The sequence below is a fragment of the Eleutherodactylus coqui genome, chromosome 1 (assembly GCF_035609145.1).
Source record: "Eleutherodactylus coqui strain aEleCoq1 chromosome 1, aEleCoq1.hap1, whole genome shotgun sequence".
Taxonomy (NCBI): Eukaryota; Metazoa; Chordata; class Amphibia; order Anura; family Eleutherodactylidae; genus Eleutherodactylus; species Eleutherodactylus coqui.
In genome coordinates, this window is record NC_089837.1 from 56,318,143 (window position 1) to 56,332,185 (window position 14,043).

General features: G+C 40.6%; 1 protein-coding gene across 2 annotated transcripts in view; it reads right to left on the bottom strand.

Moving 5' to 3' along the window:
* LOC136621153 (adhesion G protein-coupled receptor F5-like) overlaps positions 1-14,043 on the bottom strand; it is a 170,588-nt gene that overhangs the window by 76,992 nt on the left and 79,553 nt on the right. The window contains exon 1 of one of the 2 annotated variants that reach the window (XM_066596425.1): positions 4,273-4,435. The exons of the other annotated variant lie outside the window; for it this stretch is intronic. The gene's annotated coding sequence lies outside the window, so the exon portion shown is untranslated. Of the gene's footprint in view, positions 1-4,272; positions 4,436-14,043 lie in introns of those variants that run through there. 2 annotated transcript variants of the gene reach the window in all.

The following is a 14,043-nucleotide window of genomic DNA, read 5'->3' on the forward strand; positions in this document are numbered from 1 at the left end:
ATTTTGTAGCGTTTCCGGCACTAGGTTTGGGCATGAGGGTTTAGCAGCTGTGCAGGTCCTTAGGATAGTCAGGGGAAAGTCAGGAGTTAGCAACAGGTGGTCTTAGGTTTGCAGTACAAATGGAGGAGGAGACGGGAAGCCAGAGGTCGATATATGAAGGTCTCAGTTCGCAGTACAAATGGAGGAGGTGGGTATTGTTGTCAGGAGGGAAACCAGAGGTCGGTATCAGTATGTCTCCGCAAGTCTATCAAGAGGAGCAGTAGTAGCAGGCACTAGATTAAAGGCAACAAGCACGATAATCTCGAACTGGGACAAAGACAGGGCCAGGCTTTTATAGTTTGCTTGATTGGGAACTGGGTGGAGCTAGAACAAGGGAAACAGAGGGTGAAGCCAGTCAGGGAAACAGAAGAGCATGGCTAGGTGTTCAGCAGAGGAGCTGTCCACGTCCTGGATGGCATAGTGGAGAGAGCTGCTGACTAGAGTGCAGGAGGTCCTAGTCTCAAGCCCTGACACCACCATTCTTGGGATAGGTGGGGGTCCCAGCGGTCAAACTCCCAGCCATTTATAAGTTTTCACCCATCCGGAATACCCCTTTATGCCAATTGCCACAATAAAAACTGAAGCAGAAAATTTTGTGAAAACCAAAATTAGTGTCAGACTCAAAACCTTTGGCCACAGCTTTGCAGTACACTGGAGTACATTAAAGCAGAAATGTATGCCAGCTTGTTGCTGATATAGGTTTCAATCTGGCACATGGAGGTGCCACCAGATGCACCAAATGTACTAAAATGCTTGTGCTTTTTAGTACATCTGTCGCTCTTAACCCGATGCATACTTTATTTCGAGGACCTGTGAAATTCCCATCTATGCAAATGTATCCCAGATAGTACTGCCTTCCTGGCTGCCATTCATATGTTAACCACACGCTGTGGCTATTAATGTACTAATGAACTCAGCCGTCCTGCATATTTACTCACATGACAATCAGAATAGAAATAGATCTATAAGATTAGTAGCAGCGAGTCTACTTGCTGATGGTTTCCAGGAGAACGTTGCAAAAACAGAATGAGACGTGAAAACTGCAAAAGGATCATAAAGATTTCCCATATAGATGTGGGCTGTAGATTCCTCTTCCCAGGGACCTAGTGGAGGACGTATTCTTAGAAGTCCTCTTTCCAGCCCACAGCTTCATTTGGGTATATCAGGTAATGCATAATGTTTGCATAGAGCCCACCTGGCAACCCGCAGTTATCACAGGCAAATTTAACCAAATGAAGTGGACAAAACAAATCAGAGAATGCAGCAGATGGGACGGCGGTGAAGGTTACTTCAGGGTTGTCATAATGCAAATGTTGCTCTGCTACATCTCTATTTTTCAAGTAAAGCGAAACCGAGTGTTTTATGTGCCAGAACACATCCGGAAATCATAATGTGTTATAAGTGGCATTATATTAACATGGTGAGTTATCACGGAGTGAAGACTATGATATTACGGAGTGCAGACTATAATATCACGGAGTGCAGACTATAATATCACGGAGTGCAGACTATGATATCACGGAGTGAAGACTATGATATTACGGAGTGCAGACTATGATATCACGGAGTGCAGACTATAATATCACGGAGTGCACACTATGATATCACGGAGTGCAGACTATGATATCACAGAGTGCAGACTATGATATCACGGAGTGCAGACTATGATATCACGGAGTGCAGACTATGATATCACAGAGTGCAGACTATGATATCACGGAGTGCACACTATGATATCACGGAGTGCACACTATGATATCACGGAGTGCAGACTATGATGTCACAGAGTGCAGACTATAATATCACGGAGTGCAGACTATAATATCACGGAGTGTAGACTATGATATCACAGAGTGCAGACTATAATATCACGGAGTGCAGACTATAATATCACGGAGTGTAGACTATGATATCACAGAGTGCAGACTATAATATCACGGAGTGCAGACTATGATATCACGGAGTGCAGACTATGATATTACGGAGTGAAGACTATGATATTACGGAGTGCAGACTATAATATCACGGAGTGCCCACTATGATATCACGGAGTGCAGACTATGATATCACGGAGTGCACACTATGATATAACGGAGTGCAGACTATGATATCACAGAGTGCACACTATGATATCACAGAGTGCAGACTATGATATCACGGAGTGCAGACTATGATATCACAGAGTGCAGACTATGATATCACAGAGTGCAGACTATGATATCACGGAGTGCAGACTATAATATGACGGAGTGCAGACTATAATATGACGGAGTGCAGACTATAATATGACGGAGTGCAGACTATAATATCACGGAGTGCACACTATGATATAACGGAGTGCAGACTATAATATCACGGAGTGCAGACTATAATATCACAGAGTGCAGACTATAATATCACGAAGTGCCCACTATGATATCACGGAGTGCAGACTATAATATCACGGAGTGCCCACTATGATATCACGGAGTGCAGACTATGATATCGCGGAGTGCAGACTATGATATTACGGAGTGAAGACTATGATATTACGGAGTGCAGACTATAATATCACGGAGTGCCCACTATGATATCACGGAGTGCAGACTATAATATCACGGAGTGCACACTATGATATAACGGAGTGCAGACTATGATATCACAGAGTGCACACTATGATATCACAGAGTGCAGACTATGATATCACGGAGTGCAGACTATGATATCACAGAGTGCAGACTATGATATCACGGAGTGCAGACTATGATATCACGGACTGCAGACTATGATATCACAGAGTGCAGACTATGATGTCACAGAGTGCAGACTATGATATCACGGAGTGCAGACTATGATATCACAGAGTGCAGACTATGATATCACGGAGTGCAGACTATGATATCACGGAGTGCAGACTATGATATCACAGAGTGCAGACTATGATATCACGGAGTGCACACTATGATATCACGGAGTGCACACTATGATATCACGGAGTGCAGACTATGATGTCACAGAGTGCAGACTATGATGTCACAGAGTGCAGACTATGATTTCACAGAATGCAGACTATGATATCACGGAGTGCAGACTATGATATCACGGAGTGCAGACTATGATATCACAGAGTGCAGACTATGATATTCCCAGGAGTTCAATGAATTCAGCACTGCTATACTTTATATGGACATAGTAGAGCCGAGTATGTTATGTGTTGTCAAAAACACAACCTGTTATCAGTGGCTTTGTTTGTAACTTCATGAGTTACCAATATTTACATACAATGCTGTAAAAAACAGCATCCAGATCTGCTACGAAGAAATGGATATAGCAGAGTTGACAATTCCTCCCCTTGAAGTTACCGGAATCAAACTTTCTCGCTCAATTTGCGCGCTCAAGACGCAGAAAATAGAAGCCATTGATTCCAATGGGTTCGTTCCATAAGCGTATTTTGCACGCTCATTTGTGGAAAAAAAATGCAGCATGTTCTATTTTCCTGCGCATTTTTGCACAAGTTCTTACTGTACATTTTGGCGTGCACAAAAAATCATACAACCGCGGTCCTGTACAGTGAAATGGCCAATTAGTGTAATAAGTTCCATATGTCCTACTTGCCTGCGGAAATGCACAGGAACATAAGACGTGCTGCATATTTTTTTGTGCTCGTGAACAAATCCATTAAACTCAATGGGTTCTATTCACTGCGTATTCCAATTTTGTACGCGCATTTAATGCACACGCAAAAAGATAGGACCTGCTCTATTTTTATATACATTTGCGCACCAAAGTTCCCATTGAATTCTATAGGAGTTGCACAAATGCGTGTGAAATGTGCAACAGGATGAGGAATACACTGCGTAATTTCGTGAAAAAAATAGCACATCTGGAACTCATTAGGCTAAATAGCCATTTAAATGGGTTTGTCTGCTGCGCACAAATGAACATGCCATGAGTGCACAAAAAGTGCAGGAAAATACGCCGATGTGTACGTAAAAAAGCCTCGTACATAGCGCACATACAAGAACGCCCGTGTGAAGGAGCCATTAGTTTGAGGAAATAAATCGCATGTGTGAATTAACCTTTTTTAAATGAATGGGTTCCTTTTCCATGCAAGTTCTGTCCCGCAAAATCGCCCGTGTGAATACGGTCCAACTGAGTTATCACAGCGCAAGGACTTAGAGTTCAGTGACAAACCCAGCACTGCTACATCCCTGCGCAGCATTCAGCAGTATACGGGACCTGCTCTGTACTTACCCGATCAGCTCAGATGATGGGATCTGCTGGTGCTTGGTGCGGTTCCTCTGGAAGGAGCTGCATGCTTTACTACTGATCCATAAGACATCTGGGGACAATGTTACGTCTCAGAAAGTCCAAGCAGTGACTCGACGCCGAGGAGAAGCCTCTCCACATACTTCACTGCCGGGACTTCCTGGTGACGCAGGGACTAGCAGTGACTCTACATGATGGTTCTCTTACTTAAGGTGGAAGAACTTGTTTTCATAGCCTTTAGCTTCCCTGCCCAGGACAAAAGGTGAAGGAGTAATAGTGCAGGTGCCTGGAGATTCAGGTGTAGCAAGACGAGGGTTAAACGGGTCCTCCAGCACTAAACTGTGGATGACCTGTTCTCAGGATATGTCATCAATAGTTGATCGGTGGGGGTCCGCCACTGGGGATCCCCACAGATCAGATGAAGATTATGGTGATCTAGCGAACACAGCGGCATCTTCTCAGCAGTGATGTCACGTCCATTGGTTATATAACTTGAGAGTGTGTATCTATCTATCTATCTATCTATCTATCTATCTATCCATCCATCTATCTATCTAACTATCTATCTATCTATCTATCTATCTCATATCTATCTATCTATCTATCTATCTATCTATCTATCTATCTATCTATCTATCTATCTATCTATCTATCTATCTATCTATCTCCTATCTATCTATCTATCTATCTCATATCTATCTATCCCATATCTATCTATCTATCTCATATGTATCTATCTATCTATCTCATATCTATCTATCTAAATATCTATCTCATATCTATCTATCTATCTATCTCATATCTATCTAAATATCTATCTATCTATCTCCTATCTATCTATCTCCTATCTATCTATCTATCTATCTATCTATCTATCTATCTCCTATCTATCTCCTATCTATCTATCTATCTATCTATCTATCTATCTATCTATCTATCTATCTATCTATCTATCTATCTATCTCATCTATCTATCTAAATATCTATCTATCTAAATATCTATCTATCTAAATATCTATCTCATATCTATCTATCTATCTCATATCTATCTATCTATCTCATATCTATCTATCTATCTCATATCTATCTATCTATCTATCTATCTATCTATCTATCTATCTATCTATCTATCTATCTCATATCTATCTATCTTTCTATCTCATATCTATCTATCTCATATCTATCTATCTATCTATCTATCTATCTATCTATCTATCTATCTATCTATCTCATATCTATCTATCTATCTCATATCTATCTATCTATCTCATATCTATCAATCTTTCTATCTCATATCTATCTATCTATCTATCTATCTATCTATCTATCTATCTATCTATCTATCTATCTCATATCTATCTATCCCATATCTATCTATCTATCTCATATGTATCTATCTATCTATCTCATATCTATCTATCTAAATATCTATCTCATATCTATCTATCTATCTATCTCATATCTATCTAAATATCTATCTATCTATCTCCTATCTATCTATCTCCTATCTATCTATCTATCTATCTATCTATCTATCTATCTATCTATCTATCTCCTATCTATCTCCTATCTATCTATCTATCTATCTATCTATCTCATCTATCTATCTAAATATCTATCTATCTAAATATCTATCTATCTAAATATCTATCTCATATCTATCTATCTATCTCATATCTATCTATCTATCTCATATCTATCTATCTATCTCATATCTATCTATCTATCTATCTATCTATCTATCTATCTATCTATCTATCTATCTCATATCTATCTATCTTTCTATCTCATATCTATCTATCTCATATCTATCTATCTATCTATCTATCTATCTATCTCATATCTATCTATCTATCTATCTCATATCTATCTATCTATCTCATATCTATCAATCTTTCTATCTCATATCTATCTATCTATCTATCTATCTATCTATCTATCTCATATCTATCTATCTATCTATCTATCTATCTCATATCTATCTATCTAAATATCTATCTATCTATCTCATATCTATCTATGTATCTATCTATCTATCTATCTCATATCTATCTATCTATCTCATATCTATCTATCTCATATCTATCTATCTATCTATCTATCTATCTCATATCTATCTATCTATCTATCTATCTATCTATCTATCTATCTATCTACCTATCTCATATCTATCTATCTATCTCATATCTATCTATCTAAATATCTATATCATATCTATCTAAATATCTATCTCATATCTATCTATCTCTCTCTCTCATATCTATCTATCTCATATCTATCTATCTATCTATCTATCTATCTATCTCATATCTATCTATCTATCTATTTCATATCTATCTATCTATCTCATATCTAAATATCTATCTATCTATCTCCTATCTATCGATCTATCTATCTATCTCATATCTATCTATCAATCTAAATATCTATCTCATATCTATCTAAATATCTATCTCCTATCTATCTATCTATCTATCTATCTATCTATCTATCTATCTATCCCATATCTATCTATATCCTATCTATCTATCTATCTATCTATCTATCTATCTCATATCTATCTATCTATCCCATATCTATCTATCTATCTATCTATCTATCTATCTATCTATCTATCTATCATAGTAACATTGTTCAGCCTGTTTCAACCCCTAGTTGATCCAGAGGAAGACAAAAAAGCCCAAGAGGCAGAAGCCAATTAGCCCATTTGGGGGAAAACTCCTTTCCGACTCCATAATGGTAATCAGAATAATCTCTGGATCAACCTTTGATAGTTCCGACCTAAATATAAGACCAGGAACTACAACCTGCTGGTCACCTAATGTCTATATCCTGTAATATCATAGCAGTCTATAAAGCCGTCTAGTCCCCTCTTAAACTCCTCAATGGATTTTGCCATCACTACGTCCTCAGGCAGAGAGTTCCACAGTCTCACTGCTCTTACAGTAAATAACCCTTTTCTGTGTTGGTGATGAAACCTGCTTTCTTCTAGACGTAGCGGATGCCTTCTTGTTACCGTGTTAGTGTTTTTTTGCACAGTTTTTTTCATGGAAAGAAATGGAAACCTGATGGAAATTATCCTTCCTTTTAACAATGTAGTCCATAGAGAATGGATGCAACCAGAAGGCCTGCTGCTCCTCCACACCCATGGCTTAATTTAACCATTTTTCTTCTGCTCCTGCTCAGAAGGAAACCAGAAAAAATGAATAATGCTAAATAACAGATCCGATAAACCGGATACAAACAGATGCCAAGCTGATGTGAACAGAGGCCGATGTTTCCATTTTTGATGGATCCGACTGATTTATCACAAGACTAGAAACCTTAAGCCGGCGTCACCGGAGCGTACGCACACTTTCACGCTCCTGAGTGCTTTGTTTTTGCGGAATGACTGATGCTTTTATGCATTGGCATATTTTACTGTACTTTTTAGGCCCCCTGTCCACGGTCGTAGCGGTATCCTGCGGGAGCCGCCGCCCGGTAGCAGGAGCCGCAAACGAATCTCCGCCAGTCAGCCTAATCTGATAGATAGGCTGACCGCGGAGAATGGGGCAATTCGCAGCATGCTGCAAATTGCCCGCCACGAGCGGAGAATCGCAATGATTCTAGGCTCATGGACACGGGGCCGGCTCTTTCCATAGCAGCCGGCGTGATTTGCCGGCGGTTTACTGCCAGCGAAATCACCTCCGTGGACAGGGGGCCTTACCCCCGCAGAGCAAACAGACGCACTGATTGAAACGGCTAATTAGTTACAAAAGTGTTCTTTTATGCAGCGCTTCACACATCTCCTTGCATATTGTGCGCATATTTGCGCATTCCTCATTGACTTCTACGGGGACATTTGGTGTGCAAATACGCAGAAAAATAGAACATGCTCTATTTTTGTTTTGCGTATGACCGAAACGCACGCACAAAATGCAAAAATGTGCAAGAAGCCATTGAAACCAATGAGTTCTGTTATCTGTGCACGTGCAAATATGCCATTGTGAAGCTGGCCTTAGGTTAGTATCAAATGGGCGATCACGGCAATATCGCAATTTTGCGTTTTTCTCGCGAGAAAGTCAACAGGACCTTCTAATGTTAAACATGCATCGCATTGCACGAAAACCCCAAGTCCGTGCGTTGCGATGTGATTAAATGAAGGCTTCAATGGGAAACGTGGGCGATAAAAAAGAGCAAAACACAGAATGCAACATCAAATGAGTGAAAACATGGTAAATGTGAAGGAAACCATAGAAAAGCATGGGTTTCATAATTCTGCGTTTTTACGCACTTGCACATTGTGTGGAAATCACACGTTTTTATCGCCCATGTAAAACCAGCCTTAGTGTATCAGTTTGGCATCCGTTTGTAGAGGGAACCTGTCAGTGGGTTGCTGCTGCCTGAACCGCAGTCAGGTGCGCCTATTGTCCCCATGTATGCGCTATTCTGATACGCTGCGCACATCGGAATAAACGCACTTTATGGGGCAGGAGAATACAGATTCTCCTTAAGGAGACTGCCAAGTAGTTGAAACATGACTTACAGGCCGTGCAGTGCTCCTCTGGGACATTTAGTATGCAAATTGGAGATGTACAGTGCTTCTACAGCGCCATCTATTGGAGGACGGTCGTCCCATAATTCAATACCTGGGCTTCTATTCTAACCCGTCTCACAACATAAGTGGGAATATTTTGTACTGCAAATCCGGATCACCGGGAGTGTTTTAGGAATCTTGAAATGTCGCAGCGTTGAGGCTACGCTCCACCCGCTGTTGTAATAGCGGTTTTACCGCATCCTCAGGATGTTTCTGCACTTTAATAGACATTTTCCAGCAAAATCGCTGACTGTAAGCCGCACACGCGTCACCGTAAACGCTGCAGTTTTGTCTTTCGTCTCTCAGCTGATCATTCAGCAGTACATGCCACTTTCTGATTATTTCTTTATTGCATGTTCTCTGGAAGTGACTGAGTAATGGCAATTCTGCTCCAGTGATAATACTTTTACAGCACTCGCCACGCGGGATAAACAATGGGATCTTTTACTAGTGCAGACACACAGATGTGGGGATACCAATTAGCTTTATTTTTTAATCTTTTATATTGTGAAACATGATGATATTTCCTATGTTGCAATGTGTTACTGCCTGCGGTGTCATCGTGTTACACCCTGCCTGTCATCTATCTATCTCATAGCTATCTCATATCTCTCATATCTATCTCATATCTATCTCATATCTATCTATATCTTATTTATCTATATCTATCTATCTCATATCTATCTATCTATCTATCTATCTATCTATCTATCTATCTATCTATCTATCTATCTATCTCATATCTATCTATCTCATATCTCTCATATCTATCTCATATCTATCTATCTATCTCATATCTATCTATCCCATATCTATCTAACTATCCCATATCTATCTATACCTATCTCATATCTATCTATCCATCCATCCATCTATCTATCCCATATCTATCTCTCTATCCCATATCTATCTCTCTATCTCATATCTATCTATCTCATATCTATCTATCTATCTCATATCTATCTATCCCATATCTATCTAACTATCCCATATCTATCTATACCTATCTCATATCTATCTATCCATCCATCCATCTATCTATCCCATATCTATCTCTCTATCCCATATCTATCTCTCTATCTCATATCTATCTATCTCATATCTATCTATCTATCTATCTCATATCTACAGTGGGGAAAAAAAGTATTTAGTCAGATACCAATTGTACAAGTTCTCCCACTTAAAAAGATGATAGAGGCTTGTAATTGACATCATAGGTAGACCTCAACTATGAGAGACAACATGAGAAAACACATCCAGAAAATCACATGGTCTGATTTTTAACAAAATTATTTGCAAATTATGGTGGAAAATAAGTATTTGGTCACCTACAAACAAGCAGGATTTCTGGGTCTCACAGACCTGTATCTTCTTCTTTAAGAGGCTCCTCTGTCCTCCACTCTTTACCTGTAGTAATGGCACCTGTTTGAACGACACCTGTCCACAACCTCAAGCAGTCACACTCCAAACTCCACTATGGTGAAGACCAAAGAGCTGTCAAAGGACACCAGAAACAAAATTGTAGCCCTGCTTCAGACTGGGAAGACTGAATCTGCAATAGGCAAGCAGATTGGTGTGAAGAAGTCAACTATGGGAGCCATAATTAGAAAATGGAAGAGATACAAGACCACTGATAATCTCCCTCCATCTGGGGCTCCACGATCTCAGCCCATGCGGTCAAAATGATCACAAGAACGGTGAGCAAAAATCCCAGAACCACACAGGGAACCTAGTGAATGACCTGCAGAGAGCTGGGACCAACGTAACAAAGGCTACCATCAGTAAGACACTACGCTGCCAGGGACTCTGATTCCCCTGTCCCCTGCTTAAGCCTGTACATGTCCGGGGCCAACGGAAGTTTGCTACAGAGCATTTGGATGATCCAGAAGAGTATTGGGAGAATGTCATATGGTCAGATGAAACCAAAGTAGAACTGTTTGGCAGAAACACAACTTGTCATGTTTGGAGGAGAAAGAATGCTGAGTTGCATCCAAAGAACACCATACCTACTGTGAAGCATGAGGGTGGAAACATCATGCTTTGGGGCTGTTTCTCTGCAAAGGGACCAGAACGACTGATCCGTATACATGAAAGAATGAATGGGGCCATGTATCGTGAGATTTTGAGTGCAAACCTTCCATCAGCAAGGGCACCGAATATGAATCGTGGTGGGGTCTTTCAGCATGACAATGATCCCAAGCAAAGCACCAGAGCAACGAAGAAGTGGCTTCGTAAGAAGCATTTCAAGGTCCTGGAGTGGCTAGGCCAGTCTCCAGATCTCAACCCTATAGAAAATTTTTGGAGGGAGTTGAAAGTCCGTGTTGCCCAGACACAGCCCCAAAACATCACTGCTCTTGAGGAGATCTGCATGGAGGAATGGGCCAACATACCAGCAACAGTGTGTGCCAACCTTGTGAGGACATACAGAAAACGTTTGTCTTCTGTCATTGCCAATAAAGGATATATAACAAATCTCATTTTTTTAAGTGAGAGAACTTGTACAATTGGTATCTGACTAAATACTTTTTTCCCCACTGTATCTATCTATCTATCTATCTATCTATCTATCTATCTATCTATCTATCTATCTATACATTTCCCCTTGTGAACAGGGGCCTATGTGGACAAATGATATTACTAGTGGTCATTGGGCCGCATAAACTGATTATCTTTATTTTTTAATCTTTCATATTGCGAAACATGATGAGATTATCTATGTTGCAATGTGTTACTGCCTGCGGTGTCATTGTGTTACACCCTGCCTGCCATGTATCTATCTTTCTATCTGTCTCTCTGTCTATATCATATCTATCTATCTCATATCTCTCTATCTATCTATCTATCTATCTATCTATCTATCTATCTATCTATCTCATATCTATCTCATCTCATTTCTATCTCATATCTATCTATCTATCTATCTATCTATCTATCTATCTATCTATCTATCTATCTATCTATCTATCTTATATCTATCTATCTATCTCTATCTATCTATCTATCTATTTATCTATTTAATATCTATCTCATATCTATCTATCTATCTATCTATCTAACTCATATCTATCTATCTATCTATCTATCTATCTATCTATCTATCGCATATCTATCTATCTATCTATCTATCTATCTATCGCATATCTATCTATCTATCTATCTATCTATCTATCTATCTATCTATCTATCTATCTATCTATCTTCTGTATAAGTATAGAATGAGTGTAGCATATTTTGCTGATTATTAGGTAAAATACAGTTCTTTGTTTGCTGATGTATGTTTATTGAGCCTCCAAGATGTTTTTTGTCTAAAGACTAGGGCTACACGTTGACTATTGCAGTGACATGTCATGCGAACGAAGAGCGCAGTGTAGACCTGCACTCTCCTTATCTTACAGAAGTCAATGCGGCAAGTAGCTGTGACCTGCAGACCAACAAAGTTGGATCGTTTACAATCTATGTGTTGCACTCATCGTAACTAGAGATGAGCGAGCGTACTCGCTAAGGCAAACTACTCGAGCGAGTAGTGCCTTATGCGAGTACCTGCCCGCTCGTCTCAAATGATTCGGGTGCCGGCGGGGGAGAGTGGTGAGTGTTGGGAGTGAGCAGGAGGAAGTGGGGGGGGGGGGAGAGAGTGAGAGAGAGATCTCCCCCCCCCGGTTCCTCCCCCCTCCCCGCCGCTCCCCCCTCCCCGCCGCTCCCCCCCCCCTGCCGGAATCCAAATCTTTTGAGACGAGCGGGCAGGTACTCGCATAAGGCACTACTCGCTCGAGTAGTTTGCCTTAGCGAGTACGCTCGCTTATCTCTAATCGTAACCAACCCTCATTGACTTCTCTTAAACCTGGTTTAGACACAAGGATTATCGCTCAAAAGATGTCTTTTGAGCGACTTTTGTGCAATAATCATTGTTTGCCTTTACAGCACAAGGCGATCGTTCAAACGTTGAGCGATCACTTTGCGCTCCGAGCGGGGGATGCAGAAGACAAGCGGGGCCGCTTGTCTTCTGCATCCAGCTGTTCTCTGCTTGGAGTGCCCGGTTGTTATACAGCGGAGCACTCCGAGCGGGGTATGCAGAACACAGCTAGACCACTGTGTTCTTCATACCCCGCCTCTGTTCAGGGAGCGGGATACAGATGAAACAATAGTATCAGCTGTATCCTGCTGTGAATTCCTGATAAGGCTCATCATTGTCTTTCAGCATGCAGAAAAAGAACGATCAGCGATTCCGTAACGGTAACTGCACAACATCAGTGCAGTAAGAAACAACGTTTATCGCTCAAAAGATGACTTTGAGTGAAAATCGATTAGCAGATTGCAAGGCTACACTGCGATCTTTGGGTGTGCGTCATGTATAACAGCCACGCGGCTCTAGTCCTATGCTGCAAAACAGTGAAAACTGATATAGATCCCGTATTTCAGGAAACCCAAGTAATTCCTGTTCACAAGAAGCATCAAAAAATCTCTACACCAGGTTCCTCTATTCATGCAGTGGATGCCACTAAAACCAGCGAGGGAGAATTACGGTCTTTTAATACGGACCAATCGAGCCTTAGCGTTCCTCCAAATGATTGTTCGCCAAACTGCGTAAGGAGACCAATGAGCAAATGCTCGTCCGTCAGCCAGTTGGCTCATGCATGCTTTTTTTTTTTTTTTTTGTATAAATTCTTTATTTTGGTTTTAACTTGGGTACAGAAAGGAAAAAAGGGAGGGGGAGTGTACAGCTATACAGTGCAGAAGATTTATTCACGTAAACATTTAGATCTTGGAAATGAGTTACAAATGGTAAGCAAGGTTGAAGGGAAGAGGAACTCATGCATGCTTTATGAAAATGCTCGCTGCTCTGCTGTACATTTCCCCTTGTGAACAGGGGCCTATGGGGACAAATGATATTACTAGTGTTCATTGGGCCACATAAACTGACTCTCTGCTCATGTGAAAGAAAATGAAACAGGTGCTAATAAATATGGGAGAATTCGGCCCATTTAAAAGGACCAAAAATCCCTGGTCTGACAACTAATCCCAACTCATTGCCGGCCATCACTACATGAGGAAGCCTGGGGGAAAGCCAAGAAGGAGGACAGTAACCAGTGATCACTTATCAAGTAAACTGAGGATCATTTGAGGAGTCTTTTTTAAAGGTAGACTTTTCCCTTTAAGGTGTAAATACATTTGAAGTGGAAGAA